Raw genomic sequence first — 16,338 nt, forward strand, 5'->3', positions numbered from 1 at the left:
AATGTAACAATCTCATTAAAATTTGATTGCTTCTGGTGTTTCTAAACACCACACTCTTTGGAGATCCCTCAATTCTAAGGTTCCTTTTCCAAGTGTTCTTGTTCTTTGGCATTATTATCCCATGTTTTTACTTCAATGTCCCTCAAATTTGAGCATATATATCATGATTTATAATCTTGATATAGTGTCTAAGATGGGTTTTTATCTGTGGATCAATCGTAAACTTAGCACATTGTACTGTCATTGAGATTTACTTTTTGTTTTGTTGTTTCTTGATAAAAAAGATCAAAATAGACCAAAAATTACCAAAAAATATGTCAAGAGCAAAACTCTTCTAAATGCATACACCACATAAAGTTCACCATACAATACCAAACATATGTGTAACTTTCATATTATATGCACATGCATGAACAATAACTTAAGAGCTAATGAACAATATGAACTGGTAGTACGTATATGATTTCACATCATACAACGTATGCATGAATGCAACGTGGACTATGACATGTGGGAGATGCATGTATGGGAGAAACAGTGTACGCTGGGATAGACGTTGGTTCAAGTAACCGTCTAAAATAAGGTTTTAACTGGAAACCATTTACAGGCTTCGAAAGTTTCACACCATCCACCAGTGTCATTAACTCAAAAGTGCCAGTGCTGCTGAGTCTAGAAAATATCCGGTATGGGCCCATCCCACCGTAACTTTATTTTTCGAATGTGGACCCATCCTGGAATTAAACAATAAAACTGGATCATTAACATCAAAAATTCAAATTTTTTTATTACAATCAATCCACAGATTCCTCTAGCGTTGGGATAACATCAGATGCTTTAGAGATCTCTCACTTCTAAGGTTCCTTTTTAAGTGATATTTAGAATTCTTTTGGCAAATTAAATAAAGCCCATGTTTTTACTTCAATGTCTCAAAGTGGAGATAGTATTTAACATTATCTTCTTCATATGAAAGGTGTTGTATAATCTCAATGTCTCAAAGTGGAGATAGTATTTAACATTATCTTCAATGTCTCAAAGTGTATAATCTCAATGTTTTTACTTCAATGTCTCAAAGTGGAGATAGTATTTAACATTATCTTCTTCATAAGGTATTGTATAATCTCAGTTAAGTTTAGTATCATGTTTCCCTTGTCCTTCCAATATTGTTGCATTGACGTTTGTATCTATACAACTACAAACAAATACACCAAATAGTTGTGTCAAGATATAATCTAATGGCACAAAGAGTGCACCAACAAATAGATGTTAGCTCAAACTACACAAAAATACCGAGTTTCCAACCAATCCTATAAGAAATGGGACTCGAATAATTCCCAAAATTCCTAAATTTGTCTTAAGACCCGCATGTGGAACATGGAAGTCCAACCTAAGAACAATCACATATTACTTTGAACGCTCATCTTGTGCTTTCTATTTTTTGAAGGAGTTCATGATTTCCAGGTTTGCAAGTACATGTATGCGGTTCATGACTCGCTTCCCTCGTGCATCCATCACGTCCGCACCATCAATATCCACGTTGTATGGTAGGGTGCGTGGATCAAATGGTGTAATGGGTCTCCTAGGCGTATGCTCATGTGATGAGTAGATGAAGATCCCCTTGCTGGGGAGATGCATCGAAAGACCTAGTGTTGCTTTTGCCAAAGAAAAAGCAGGCATATGCTCATGTGATGAGTAGATGAAGATCCCCTTGCTGGAGAGATGCATCGAGAGACCTAGTGTTGCTTTTGCCAAAGCAAAAGCAGCCTGCTCCCCCTCGCTAGCACGTCTACTAGCCCCCCTGAGGGTGAGAGCTTCATCTACTCTTCCCTATTTGTGTTGTGGCGACTACACCCTTGTCTGGAGCTCTAACCCTTAATCAAGTTAAGGATGTTGCATAAGAAAGGAGATTAATACGGTGAAGTTTATGGTTTAGCACTTAGGGTTTGTGTCCAACCACTAATTATGATGGAGATTAGCTTCATTAGTATCAAAGAACACTTTGTTTGGTGATTAAGATCACCATTAGTGTTTAGCAACACTAGTAGTGCTTAAGAGCACATTTCTCGCGTCTAAGGACACTTGCATTGGTGATTAGATTCACCATTAGTGTTTAAGAATACTCTTAGTGTTTAGAAACACTTTGGAATGGCTCCCCTTTGTTGGATTAGTAGCCTCATTAGTGTTAATCAACACTATTAGTGCTTATAAGCACACTTTGAGAAGCTTTGTGCACTTGAATATGTTGATGAAGCTTGATGATGGCAATGAGGCTTATGAATACCCCATGGTGTATGCCCACCACTTTAAGGATATGGAAAAAGACCCTCACAAGAGCACTTAACATATTAGTACTCCTTTAATGATAAGCATGAAAGCTAATTAGTATTTAAAACACTTTTATAAAGCTTTTATACGAGCTTCCATGGCTGAAAACTAGACAACCGATTGGTATTTTGACTCCACCGCTCAATTCAGGCTGCCATTAGGGCTTCGACCTGGGCTGTAGGACCTTGAGGCTTAGGGCTTAAAAAGGCCTAAGCTTGTGTGGCTAAATATTACCCACACAAAAACCAGCGATGCTGATTTTGTGTGCCGGCTTGCTTAGAATGCAGTGACGCGGCCAAGAGAAGAGAAACCCAGAAATTTGTTGTACGTTCCTAAGCGCCCGGACCTCCTCTACACTTTCCCAGATGGAAACTCTCCAATTCTTGCCTCCACAAGATGCTAGAGCTCCTCCACTAGCAGGAGGTTCAGCTCCACAAAAAAAAAGGGAATAAAATTGACCTATTCTACACCACAAAAATGACCTAATCTTGCCAAGCTCTGATACCATGTTAGAATTCGTGGTGCTCATGAAATAGATCAAATATGTGGAGGAGAGACAACCCAAAATACAAGAAAAGATCTTGTCTATTAAGTTTCTCAAAATACAACTAAGCTTCATGCTCAAAAAATGCCTTCTAGCTCCACCTTTAAATAGGCGAGCTAGTGGACCATAAGTCCATTCACACACACACCCTTCTCCTCCCCTTTTACATAACCTTAGTCTCTTAATATGGATTACACAAAAATACATGCATGTCCTAATGATTTCATGCTATTTAGAGGGGTTAATAAAGATGCAACACAATGTCTAGAATGTGGGGAGATCCACTATAGGGATGATTTGCAAGGAGATAAAGTTCCTCGAAAGGTATTGAGAGACTTCCCTATCATTCCTCCCATCCAACACATGTTTAAATATAAGGGGATTGCAGAACTCATGACATGGCATGCTACTTATCGCTCAACAAATGAGTGAAGCTAGCAAATCATCAATTCTTGATGTTGTAAAAAATAATTAATCTCAACAAGTGATATCTATATAATTGACATTTTTTGTCTAGATTTCATGTATGATGTCTAATATATACTATACATTCCAAGTGCCCTAGCCTCTCAGCCACAAAATATATCCATTGATGTAGAGGCAGGTGTAAGCACGCCAAACCACCAAGGTACAATTGAGAATGTTTTTTGATGTATAATGGATTCATATAACATATATGAAATCTTATTGCCTCCCTCTCCCTCTCATTGTATTTCTCTCCCTCACTATCATTCTCTACCTTAACAACCCTCACCATCATTAACTAATCTTATTGGTTTTTTATTGGTTTAGAACCCCGATCTTGGTTTTTTATTGGTTTTTTAGAACCCCGACCATGTGTACTTTTTGTAGTCTCAGCCATGTATCGTCAGTGTGTGAGTGTGTGGGTGTTAGTTTATGTGTGTGTCATGTGCGTTTTTGCCTATGTATGTGTGTATGTATTTGTATGTGTTAGTGAGTGTATTGGTTTGTGTTGTTTTGTGAAAGTGTGTGTGGGTTTGTTTGTGTTGGCAGTGTATGTTTGAAAGCATATGTTGTGGTGTGTGTTGCTTGTGTGTTAGCTTAGGGGAGTGAATGTGTTGTGTGTGTGTGTGTGTCAGCTTAGGGGAGTGAGCAGTAAGGGTTTTTTTTAAGATTTTTGTTTTAATGTTTAATTTTAATGTTTTTCTTTGTTGTTTATGTGCAAGTGACGTGTTATTACTCTGTGTGTGTGTGGGTGGGTGTGGGTGTTAAATGCATTTGAGTGTATGTGTGTGTGTGTGCGTGCGTGCGTGCGCTTATGTGTCTTTGCACTTATGTGTGTGTTTGTGTTTGTGTAAGAAAGTGCATGCACGCGTGTGCATGTGTGTGAAAGTGTGTGTGGGTTTGTTTGCGTTGGTCGTGTATGTGTGAAAACATATGTCTGGTGTGTTTGTTGTTATGTGGGTGTGTGTTTGTAAGTGTATTAGGTGTGTGTGTGTGTGTGTGTGTGTGTGTGTGTGTGTGTGTGTGTGCGCGCGCACGCGCGCACGAGCTTTAGTGTGTTACGTGTGTTTGTATTAGTGTATTATGTGTGTTTATATGAGGATGTGTGTTTGTTTTAGTGTGTGTATGAGTGTGTGTCAGATTTAGTCTGTGTTTGTGTAGTGCGTGAAAGTGTGTGTATGTGTGGGGCTATTAGTGTGTGTGGGTGTTAGTTTATGTGTGTGTGTCTGTGTGTGTGTGTGTGTGTGCTTGCTTATGTGTGTACAGGTGTTAGTTTAAGTGTGTGCAGTGTGTGTTTGCTTATGTGTGTGTGTGTGTGTGTGTGTGTGTGTGTGCGCCTTAGTGTGTGGAAGTGTGTGGAAGTGTGTGAAAGGGTGTGTGTTATGGATGTTTTTAGTGTTTTGAAGTGTGCGTGTGTGTGGGTGTGTGCCAGTAGGTGTGTGAAAGGGTATGTATGTGTGTGCTTTAGTGTGTGTGTGTGTTAGTGTGTGTAGGGGGTTTGTGTTGTGTGTGGGTGTGTGCGAGTTGGTGTGTGAAAGTGTATGTATGTGTGTGCTTTAGTGTGTGTTAGTATGTGTGTGTGCTAGTGTGTGTTAGTATGTGTGTATGTGTGTGTGCTAGCATGTGTAGGGTGTTTGTGTTGTGTGAGTGTGTTTGTTTATGGGTGTCAGCATGTGTGTGTTGGCTTTGTTATAGCAGTGAGTGTGGTGACAGCATAGCATGATAGCGTGCATCACGGCAATGGGGTGGGCTCGACATGGCCAGCTAGGCAGGGCCCAGCAACTTGGGTATGTACTATGGATAATGTATGAAGTAGGCGGCCCTCGATACTATCTCCATGCCTTCTTTAATGCTTACGATCGACCATGCGGAAGTGGGGCACAAAAAAAGGTGAAATTGCATGCGTAGAAGACTCGAAGGGCATTATCATGGCATGTCACTCCAGTGCACACCTTGGACTTAAAGAAACAATTGCCAAGATCAAGTCAACATGGTGCACTAATGTGAAGAAACACGACATCCATTTGCCATATGTCATTGAGTTGTTGATTGGTGCATGTGGTGTGTAGCTGGCCCTAATTTACAAAAGAGTCATTGCCTGGGTTTATATTAGAGCCGGTATCTTGCTACACAACAAGATCATTGGCCCCCTAGTTTACATCTTGGCAAAGTCAAGGGTGACAAAAGTGCAAATGCTATTGAGCAACATTTCGTGAACATGGCTAATGTTGATGGGGAGATGGAGAATATAATTATCTGACACAAGGGCAAGCTTGTTACACAAAGATCAAGCAAGCGTTTCTCGATGTCAATAGGTAAACACAGGTAAGGTCATACAGAAAAACTTGGGCATATATAGGTAAACCCAAGCATATACATGGCATATATAGGTAAACTTGAGCATCGAATTCTTACCATGGGGGGTGTGCCCTCTGTCGTTTATGTAGTCCCCATTCCTTTTCTCTTTTTTCCATCACCCATGTCCCTTTTAGAATTCTCCACTTGTAGCACAAGTAGAACCCAACATCAAATCCAATGTGTACATGTAAACCTAGGCAAGGTCATATAGAAAAACCCAAGCATATACAAGTACACCTGGGCAAAACCCGAGCATTGAATACTTACCGTGGGGGGTGTGCCCTCTGTTCATTATAGCCCCCGTTTGTTTTCTCTTTCCACCATCACCCATCTCCTTTTTAGACTTCTCCACTTGCAACCCAAGCAGAACCCAACATCAAATCCAAACATACAAGTAAACCCAGGCAAGGTCATATTACAAAAAAACTTGGGCATATACAGGTTAACTTGGGCATATACAGGTTAACTTGGGCATATATAGGTAAACTCGAGCATATACAAGTAAACCCAAGCATATACAAATAAACCCGGATATATATATAGGTAAAACCGGGCACCGAATACTTACCATGGGGGGTGTGCCCTTTGTCATTTGCAGCCCTTATTCGTTTTCTCTTTCCATCATCACTCGTCTCCTTTTTAGACTTCTCCACCTGCAGCTCAAGCAAACCCAATATCAAATCCAAACATACAGGTAAACCTAAGCACCAAATATTTACCGTGGTTCTTTGATCCGTCATTGTTGTAGACCCTATGCATTTCTTATTTCCCGGGTCACCCTCATCTTCACTATATGGGGGTGGGTCCTCCATCATCACACACAACAACTGCCTTAACAATTTTTCTCTTCTTAGGGTGACCCTTCTCCTTTGATGTGGGAAGTAGGGCCCTTTCCCTTGTCAAGATCACCCCAAGTACCGTGGGGGGTGTGCCCTCAATCGTTCTTGGCTCCATTCCTTTTCTCTTTCCCTCAACACCCTTCTCCTTTGGTATACTTCTCCACCCCAATGAAATTTATGCATCAAACCCAGTCATACAAGTAAACCTGAGCACTATCGACAAACACATAATACTTACTGTAGGTGACTGGTCCTTCATGGTGCAGCCCCCATGATTTTTCTCTTTCCTCCATCCTCCTTTCCACCTACCAAGGCTAGCTTGCCACCTATCTCCAAACCTATACGTTGAGATCGCTCTCGTGAGGTGGTTGCCTACCTTGCAGCATTATACTACATACAAATTATGGGGCAAGGGTACACAAGGACCAAAGGGTGCTCACAGAGATGCCATAGTAGCCAAGCAATTTTGAATGCAGGCCATCTAAAATAGCCAATCAAACGCTTTGGGGTGCTAAATGAAAAGCGTGTCTGCCTTCTTTCATGCGCTAGGCTCTCTAAACCCGGGCACAAATGCTGCATGAAGGGAATTGGATTTACACTAATGGGATTGCAGCTAGGATTGGAGCCTGCAGCATGATCATCAACATGTGGTGGCAATAGGTTGGCAGTTTGTATGGAGCCACTGGCCAACGTTAGGAAAAAACATTTTTTTGAACCAGTGAAAAACCAATATATATAAAATTTCAGGATTTAAAAAATCCAACTAGTCATTAAAGACCCTCAAGGATATAAAATGGTTTTTATAAGGCAATTGAGATATTGAATCCTTTTTTCTAGAAATATATGTAACATGCAATACAACCAAAGTAAAATAGCCTGGAAAAAATGATGGGGTCCTAGACAAAGCACAACAAAAAAAGGGAGTGTGCCTAATTAAAAAATCCATGACAACGAAGAAGATTAGTACTCACACACGTGACCATCAACAATGGTAGTAGAAAGCCCTCTATGGCTCACATGCATTTTTGGTTATCTTGCTTATGTTCTTGTGCCTAAGAAAAGCTTGACAATAAGGCTGCTAAATGTATTTCTGTGGGGTGTAGCTTGGAAAGTAAAGGTTACCATCTTTATCATCTTGCTACCAACAAGCAGATTCTTGTAAGTAGAGATGTTGTATTTGTGGAAGATGAAATTAATCCCTTGATTTTGTGTAAAAAACAACAAAATGTATGTTCGTATGACATATTCGACACTCTCCTTCCATTGTTCAATGCAAGACACATTGATGTAGAGTATTTGGGTACTCAAAGGAATGCTAAAAATCAACCCACAGAGGTTAAAAATCAGCATGTTTTTTAGCCCACATATTAGTCTATTGATGAGGTAAATGTGGATGATGTAGTTGATGAGGAAAGAAGGGAAATTGAGGAGTCAAAAAGTATGCCAAAATGGCTGGTGCAAACACTACATGACAACAAATTGACCACTCCTTTGCCCAGTAGAACACGTGTAGGTTCTCATTACGCATCTTATGTGACTTAGGTCATGCTCTTATTGCCAGTTTATGTTATGAATTGGAACCTATCTCCTTTGATGAAGCAAAGGAATCATAATAATGGGATAAATGCTATGCAATCTGAATATGCTGATTTACTCAAAAATGGTACTTGGGAGTTGATTTGCCTCATGGTGGGCAAGAAGGCCATCGGCACAAAATGGGTTTACAAGCTCAAATGTAAAGTTGACGGTAGTGTTGTGAGCGATACAAAGCAAGGCTTTTTGCAAAGGGTTATGCATAGGAAAAAGACATTGACTATGGTAAGACTTTCCACATGTCGTATGACTACCATGCGGAGTATCATTGTATTAGTAGCACATAAAGATTGGAATGTACATCAATTAGACTATCATGCAGAGTATCATTGTATTAGCAACACATAAAGGTTGGAATGTACTTTTTTGAATGGAGATTTGCATGAGGAGGAGGTCTATGTATCTCAGCCTCATGGTTTTGTTCACAAAGGTTAGAAATCAAAAGTATACCGATTAAAAAAAGCTTTGTATGGTCTTAAGCAGGCTCCTAGAGCATGGTATGAGAAGATACATGCATACTTGGTTGCACAGGGTTTTTGCAACAGTCCTACTGACAGTACCCTCTACATTAAGAGGACTAAAGATGAATTTTTGGTCATCATGCTATAGGTTGATGACATGCTTGAAAAGATGCAGGGGGGAAGAGAGCTTGAGCTCTTGCAAGCACACACACACACTCACAAAACCCTAATAGAGAACACACAAGGTGAGAGGCTGAAATCTTCTTCTTCTCTACTCAACACTCAACACACCATATACAAGATAAGAGTACACATAATATGAAAGGTACTCAACCAATACATACACGGTTTCTCTATAGTGTGAACCCGACTAAATGAGCTGGTGCTATAACTATGCCAGTCTCTAGAATGGCTGTCACACAGCCTGTCATCCCACTGGCCGCATATCACCCAAGATCTCACCAACCATGCCAGTGGTGTAAGTGTGGGGCCTATCCCCCAGGCGGGTCATCAGTGGCCACCGCCTCACTAGACGAGCTCGCGATATCTCAACACTCCCCCTCGAGCTCAACTCCATCTCATGTACACCAAGCGAAGCCCTGAATCTGCGGAGCTTCTCTGTACCCAATGCTTTGGTGAAGATGTCAGCTACCTGATCCTCTGTGCTGACATAAACAAGGTCAAGGTCTCCTGCCAAGACCTTCTCTCTGACAAAGTGGTAGTGGACCTCTATGTGCTTCGTACGAGCATGAAAGACTGGGTTCCTGGCCAACTGTATACTGCTAATGTTGTCACAAAAAATGACAACTTGTCTATCCACTGATAGACCCAAATCTGCAAGTAGCTTTCTCAACCAAGGTACCTCACATGCTGCCATAGCAGCTCCTCTATACTCGGCCTCTGTACTGGATAGAGCAACCGTAGGCTGCTTCTTGCTGCTCCAAGTCACAGCAGCACTCCCCAAAGAAAACATGAATCCACTGGTAGATCTTCTATCTGAGATACTACCAGCCCAATCAGCATCTGTGTACCCATGTACACATATCTCTATCCCAGTCTCATAGAATAGTCCACAATGCAAAGTAGACTTCACATACCTCAGTATGCGTCTCACTGCATCCAAATGCGGTTTTCGTGGAACCTGCATAAACTGACTCACCAACCCAACAGCATAGCTCAAATCTGGTCTGGTGATCGTCATGTAGATCAAACTTCCTACTATGCTCCTGTACATAGTAGGATCCTCCAAGATCTCTCCTGAATCTGCACTTAACTTGCCATTCTGATCCAATGGCACAGAAATAGGCTTACAGCCTGTCATACCATACTTGGACAACATGTCCAAGCCATACTGTCTCTGCAGTAATCCAATACCATGTGGTGACCTAATCACCTCAATGCCCAAGAAATATCTGAGCTCCCCCAGATCCTTCATCTCAAACTTCTATCTTAGCAAGATCTTTACATCAAAGATCTCTGCATCATGGTCCCCCGTAATGATCAAGTCATCTACATAGATGACAACAAGCACAACTCCTCTATCACCATGTCTCACATACAATGAGAAATCTGCATTGGCTACATGAAAGCCAATAGTGACAAGATATTCAGAAATCTTGTCAGACCATGCTCTTGGTGCTTGCTTTAAGCCATACAAGGCTTTCTTCAACCTGCAAACATGCTCGGGGTGACCCACATCCTCATATCCAGGTGGCTGCAACATATACACTTCTTCTTGCAAATCCCCATGCAAGAATGCATTCTTTACATCCATCTGATGTAAAGACCATTGCTTTGACGCAGCCACTGCTATCACAACTCTCACCGTTGCCATCTTGGCAACTGGGCTGAAAGTTTCCTCATAATCAATCCCATATGTCTGCGCATATCCTTTGGCTACCAATCTAGCCTTGTACCTGTTTATGCTTCCATCACTGTTATGTTTAACTTTGTACACCCACTTGCATCCAATGGCTTTCTTGCCTTCAGGCAATTGCACTAAATCCCAAGTTTCATTTCCATATAGTGCATCCATCTCCTCATCCATAGCTTTCTCCCAACACACATTTCCAACAGCCTCATCAATGCATGTGGGCTCAACAACCTGCACAACCTTTGCCATATATGCATAGTGATGTGCCACATAACCATCATAAGTAAACCTCTGCACAGGGTTCTTCACTCTACCAGATCTTCGCAGCTTTTCATTCATGGCTTCCATAGCCTTCTTTACACCAGGTGTTCTCATAGCTGGGATCCCAAGCTCCTCATCAAGGCTCATATCTGAGAGAGCCACTAGACTCTCCATCAACATGAGAATGCCCTGCAAAAATGTCAGGCATACCAAGGGGCTCAACCACTTTCTCTTTTCCTTTACGTGATGTAGTAATCACATTTGCAGGACTGGTATTATGACGCAGCCTACCACTCCATGGTCTATCAATAGACCCACTAGATGAGGACTCTCCTGGTCCACTCAAAGACTGTGATTGCTGACCTGCATTCTGTGCAACCACACTTCCACTCACATCAGCCCCGATAGCTTCTTTTTCAGCAGCATACCAGCTGCTCATCTCATCAAAGACAACGTCCCTGCTTACCCTCAACTCACGTGTAGCAGGGTTATAACACCTGTATCCCTTTTGCTCAAGGGAGTATCCAATAAACACACATTTTCAGCTTTTGGATCCAGCTTAGTTCTCAGCTCATCTGGCACATGCACATATGCAATGCATCCAAAAACTTTCAAATGAGACAAATCTGGTTTTCTGCCAGTAAACCTCTCCTATGGAGTTACATCATGTATGGCTGCAGTTGGAGTCCTGTTCATGATGTATACTACTGTAGAAACAGCCTCAGCCCAATAGCAATGCGGCATATTCTTCTCTTCCATCAATGCTCGCGCAATCTCAGCAATGTGCCTGTTTTTTCGCTTAGCAACTCCATTTTGCTACGGAGTGTATCTGCATGTAAACTGTCTCCGAATACCATTCTTCTTCAAGAATGCAGAGAACTCATTGGAGAAGTACTCTCCCCCTCCATCTGACCTTAGGCACTTTACATATTTCCCTGTTTGCTTTTCAACCAAAACTCTGAAATTCTGAAAGTGAGTGAACACCTCACTCTTCTCTTTCATGAAATATACCCACACTTTCCTTGTGTGGTCATCAATGAAAGTCACATAATACCTGCAGCCTCCCATAGATATGGTCTTCGTAGGACCCCATACATCTGAATGCACAACATCTAGTGCATTTCTGCTCACATATCTGTTACGTGGAAACACATGCTTTGTTTGCTTCCCAAATTGGCATGCTTCACATATTTTCTGCATACCTTCCACTTTAAATTTTGGCAGCCCTGTCACAATTCCTTTTGTCTGCATAGACTTCAATCTTTGAACATTTACATGTCCAATCCTTTTATGCCAAATGTCTGTGTCTGCAACAATTCCTGAACCATTTGCAAACATCGCAGCACTCATTTCAGGCATGTCTACATTCAACGTAAACATTCTGCCCACTCTGTTACCTTTTGCAACCAACCTGCACTTGTCTTTGAAATCTTCAACATAACACCCATCAGGGTTAAACCGAACCTGCAAACCCTGCTCAATCATCTAGCCAACTGAAACCAGATTCTTTGTTATGTTCGGTACATGAAGTACATCTGCAAGGTACTTCACTTTGCCATCCTGCATAGACAATGGCACATCTCCAACATGGGCAATTGGATGAGCAGTGTCATCCCCTGTTTCCACAAAACCTGGTCTTTTTGGGTTTTTCATCTCCTTAAACCACTCCCCATGACTTGTCATGTGGTTCGAAGCGCCTGAATCCACATACCATACATTATCTTTTTGTGCTGCATCAACATTTTCAGACATGGCATTCACGACATGCTGCATAACAAACAACCTTTCATTATCCTCATTATTTCTGCTTGAGGAGGATGCATAGTTGTTTTGCTGCACTTTTCCATTTTGCATGTCAGCCTGCTTCTTATAACATTCTGCCTGCACATGTCCAGGCTTACCACAATAATAGCATTCACGTGCATCATTATATTGCCTTTGCCAATTTCCACGGCCTCTTTGACTCCCCCTGCCTCTGAATTTGCCTCTTCCACCTGCGTGTTGTTGTTGTTGTTGTTGTTGATTTTGGGACTGTTGTTGTTGCTGCTGCTGCTCTGCTGGCCATAATTCTGATTACCTATTCGGCCACCTCCTTGACCGCGTCCACGGCCTCCTTTACCTCGTCCTCTTCCTGAACTCGTGTAGAAGGCCTGTTGCTCTGAACTGTTTTTTCTTTGTGAAGACTGTTGGTCTTCACCCAAGCTCTTCTCTTCGATAATCAGCATAGACACCAAATCTGTAAAATTGGGAATGTTTTCCCGAGTCTGAATGGACGTCTTGAACGCCTTGTATTGTGGCCCGAGACCACGTAAACAGACTTCCACCTTATCATCATCATCTACTGTCACACCAATAGATGCAAGGGATTCCACAATACCCTTTATCTTCAGTGCATAGTCATTCACAGACATGCTCTTTTTCTCCACAGTATGAAGTTCATTCTTCAACTGTATCTTACGTGCCTTGGTATTTGTTTCATAGAGCTTTACCAAGGTGTCCCATGCCTCCTTGGGGGACTTGGCATCCTGAATGTGCCCAATCATGGTGTCCTGTATACTAATGGATAGCCAATACATAACCTTCCTGGCTCCTTGGTTCCAGTCTTTAAACTCTTTCACATCTGCAGGAGTCGGATTTATCTCCGGTGCCTCTTCATGCTCACCTTCTATGTAGTCCCAATAGCCTTTTCCCATCAGGAAATTCGTCAACCTGAACCTCCAAGCATGGAAGTTATTCTTGTCAAGCTTCTCAGCCACAATCTGAGTTATCCCATCATTTGACATCTTGCCAAACACACAATTTTACCAGAACCTGCACTCTGGTTTTTACGCACAAACTGTTGTATTTTCTACACAGCGGTACTGTCGTACTCTCAAATGTCACAACCAATGATGTCAATGTGCATACATACACCCAATGGCAACTGTAGACCTCTTTGCAGCACCCACAGTGTCTGCACAGTCAAGCTCTCTTCCTGCAGTTCTTAAAACAGAGTTCTGCAGAGAATCGATGACTTACCCGCAGTGCTCGAAATCGCCTGCTTTCTGAAAAACGGAGGTCCAGACACGGCCGAAACGCGTTTTCGGCCCGAAAATTTTTTCAGTCCGATAGGATTGTATAGTTGTCCTATAGCTTTACTCCCGCGAAGAAAGCTCCTCAATCAGAGATCGTTTGCCGGTGCCTCCCGTAGAGCTCCCGACAAGGGTGTAGTCACCAACACAATAGGGAAGAGTAGTTGAAGCTCTGACCCTCGTACCGCTTCCTGTGGTTCTCTTGCTTGCAGCTCAGCCCTTAGCACGAACCAGGCTCTGATACCATGAAAAGATGCAGGGGGGAAGAGAGCTTGAGCTCTTGCAAGCACACACACACACTCACAAAACCCTAATAGAGAACACACAAGGTGAGAGGCTGAAATCTTCTTCTTCTCTACTCAACACTCAACACACCATATACAAGATAAGAGTACACATAATATGAAAGGTACTCAACCAATACATACACGGTTTCTCTATAGTGTGAACCCGACTAAATGAGCTGGCGCTATAACTATGCCAGTCTCTAGAATGGCTATCACACAGCCTGTCATCCCACTGGCCGCATATCACCCAAGATCTCACCAACCATGCCAGTGGTGTAAGTGTGGGGCCTATCCCCCAGGCAGGTCATCAGTGGCCACCGCCTCACTAGACGAGCTCGATATCTCAACAATGCTACTCACAAGCCTTGATGATGATCATATTTCAACTTTTATAGCTAATTTGCAGAGATCTTTTGAAATGTTAGATCTTGTCTCATTGAACTATTATTTAGGCATTAAGTTTTAGCTACGTAATGATGGCATTGTTATGCTGCACACACAATACATAGAGGGATTGTTGAAGAGGTTTAATCTTGGAGACTGCAATCCTGTTGCTACACTTGTGGAACCTCATTTGCGACTTAGTCTTGAAGATGTAGGTGACACTTTTGATGTTGGCCTATATCAAGAAGCTATTGGATACCTTATCTTCTTATGTAACACCAAGATTGACATTCAATATGGGGTCTTAGCATTGAGCAAATTTATGCATAGCCCAGGCACAAAGGATTGGCAGTCTATCAAATGGATGTTCCGTTACCTAAAGGGCACCAAAGCACTTTGGGGTGTTTTATCCCAAGGGGGGTAAATCACAATTGGATATTCCGTTACCTAAAGGGCACCAAAGCACTTTGGGGTGTTTTATCCCAAGGGGGGTCAATCATAATTACATGAATTTACAAACTCAAAGTGGGTTGGATGTTATGACACACGAGTATCCACACATTGTTTTTTCTTTCGCCTTGGTGATTCATGTATATCATGGCTCAACAAGAAGCAACGGTCCATTATGGCCACTTCTAGCTATGAAGTGGGCTGGATGTTATGACACACAAGTTTTCACAAGTTGTTTTTTCTTTCACCTTGGTGATTCTTGTATATCATGGCTCAATATAAGAAGCAATCCACTATGGCCACTTCTAGCTATGAAGCTAAGTACATGGTAGCATTTTACAACTACAATTGAGTGTGTTTGGCTCAAACGCCTTATTGTGTTGATTTTTGGGTATTGGAAAGTCCATAGCCACTACCATCTTTACTCACAGCTACAGCGTTATGGGCAGTTGTGCGAAGAATCCAGTTTTTCATGCTCGCACAAGCACATTGAGATAAATTACCAATATGTTAGGGAGAGATGCTCTGCAGGGGAAATTAGGTTGGTTTATGTGCCAACACATGACAACATGGCAGATTTATTCATGAAAGCTCTCTCATAAGAGAAGTTTGAAGCTTTTCACAAAGCTTTGAACTTACTTCCCTTTGGGGATTAGTCTGAGATTCCTCTCACAGTCCAAAGAGATTGGAACATCTCTGTACTTTTAGTGCCAACTCACCCCTTGTTCACATCATCACTCCCAAGGGATATTTATAGCCATATTTGGTAGTGATGTGTGTGAACACACTAAGACCACCTAGGGCACTTTTTTCTCTCTTTAGGATGCTTTTTCCCTTGTGATAGTATACACCCATCTTGGGGAATACTTATTATCTTTGTACAACACACATTCATTATCTATCTATCATCTTATTATGTACTCCCTTGAGCTTCTCCATTGTATGTGTGTGCATTCCTACAACCCTATTTCCAACATATAGATGAAGCCTAGGATGTGAGAAACTAGATGGTCTTAATGGACTAAGGTGAATTGGGTAGTTTTAGAAGTGGAATGTAAGCTAGAAAATTTACCTCAAACATGAGGCATGTACATGCCTTTATGGGTTATGTAGCATGTGGGAGTGCAAGACATGTGGGATGAGTAGTGAATGGTGTAATAAGCAACATGTGTATGCAAATCCCATATAATGAGGACTTATGGAATGTGAATGCAAGTGAGTTTTGAGCTAAAATTCTTGTCAATTTGTGTAATTCTACATATCATCTCTCTTTTGATTAACTCTATGCTTAATCATGCTTATTCTCACTAACTTCCATCCACCATAGCCATGAGTCTCTCATACCCTTGTTTTTAAAAACTCCTTTACTCATTTCCAAATTTTCTTTTGCTCTAGAATATTAACTCTATATGGTTCCTTGCATGGTGGTG

The sequence above is a fragment of the Cibotium barometz genome, chromosome 44 (genome assembly GCF_041138505.1).
Source record: "Cibotium barometz isolate CiBa-2024 chromosome 44, ASM4113850v1, whole genome shotgun sequence".
Taxonomy (NCBI): Eukaryota; Viridiplantae; Streptophyta; class Polypodiopsida; order Cyatheales; family Cibotiaceae; genus Cibotium; species Cibotium barometz.